Raw genomic sequence first — 1,678 nt, forward strand, 5'->3', positions numbered from 1 at the left:
CAATATATATTTACTGATACTTTCTTTAAAATTTGGCATAAATGCAAAACATTACAATCTTCCTGCCATCTGGTGGCTAGGTATGGTATTAATACTCAGCTTGATTGACGTCACACGCACGCTGCGTTTAAGTACGCCCACCGTCACGCGTTTCTCTCTGTCACATTATTTTGTCTATGGTTACTGTTTACTTACATATTCTTTGTCAACGTGGCTATTGTATAGCTTCTATATTTTTTGTTCTATTATTGTGAATAAAATATTGTATAACTAATTTTAACGTTACACCTAAATTTTGTATGCTATAATTTTATTCTTACAATATTGGAATTTGAATTCTTATTAAAAAAATAAATAAAAAACATTCCGTGACACATTAGCACCGTGGGAGAGCAGTTTTATTTCCAAATCATTACGAAACAAATTAAACTCCTTTATCCTTATACCAGAGCTAAAATTGCATTAAAATATAATCTGCCATGAACTCAAGTGAAAATGAAAAACGTGAAGGTATGTAGCTTCTAAGCAAGCGCATTAGCATTTAAATACAGTACACAGCTACATATGGGCAACCCCCATGCCGTGTTATGTAATTCATCATAAAGTGCTATACACTAATACTTGTAACTAGTAACCATTGAATTAAAACATCAGTCTGTGGATTTCAGTCTTCGTTTCAATTTACAGACTTATTTCTGTTAAAACACGTATTTTTGTTTGTCTTTAGGTATTTTGCACATTACACCAGACTTATTGTTATCGGACGGTTGTTCCGGACAAGGAAATTACATTAACATCACGGAACGTCAGAAGCTCTACTCATTCTCCTGTTGAGCATGTTCAGGTTTTTTCTTTATGAATTGAGTGCAAGTTAATCAGTGACCTTTCCACGTGTAGCCGATTAGCTCTGCTACTTAGAGTAACCAGATGACTAACTCGGGAACGTATCGTGCAGGGGTTCTGATGGCGGCGGCTGAAGGTGAGGAGTATGACGTATTCCTTTAAAAATTACAAAAAAAGGTGTTTAAAACATGCATTTGCATCGATCCTCTAATTATTTTAGATGAATCCAAAGTCGGAGAGTTGGCAGACTCCTCTGAAGTGCAGGTGAGCTCCGATAACAAAAGTTCAGACTTATCTCTTGGACATGTGCTAAAATCAACACTAAATGTTACAGGTTCCAGATGATGCTAAAGCTCTAGATGTGATGATAACATCCTTAGAAGAGGAGATTGCTCTGTGTAATGTGGTCTTTCAAGATCTTTTAGCTGTTCAGAAAATTGTTAAGGTACAGTAAATTATGCCCTGATCCACTATGATGGTTGGGCGTTTGCCTGAGCCGACCCAGCTGAAAATGTGAATTTATTTCTCTTTGCAGGAAAAGGGCCTTTGCGATGCAGTGTTTCAGGAACAAAAGAATCAATCTGATTTTACACTATGATTAGTGTTTTGAATATATATATATATATATATATATATATATATATATATATATATATACCCTGAGTTTACATAAACTAAATAAATAAAATAAAATGATGTGAACTAATGTACAAATAACAGACAAGCATGTGAAGATTTCAATATTATATTGCTTAATTTAGTTCAAAAAGTTAGTACTTTGCCATAATACTTTACAAAACAAGCATATGAGAGCATTTTTACATTATACATTCCT

Source organism: Clarias gariepinus, chromosome 4, assembly GCF_024256425.1.
Source record: "Clarias gariepinus isolate MV-2021 ecotype Netherlands chromosome 4, CGAR_prim_01v2, whole genome shotgun sequence".
NCBI lineage: Eukaryota > Metazoa > Chordata > Actinopteri > Siluriformes > Clariidae > Clarias > Clarias gariepinus.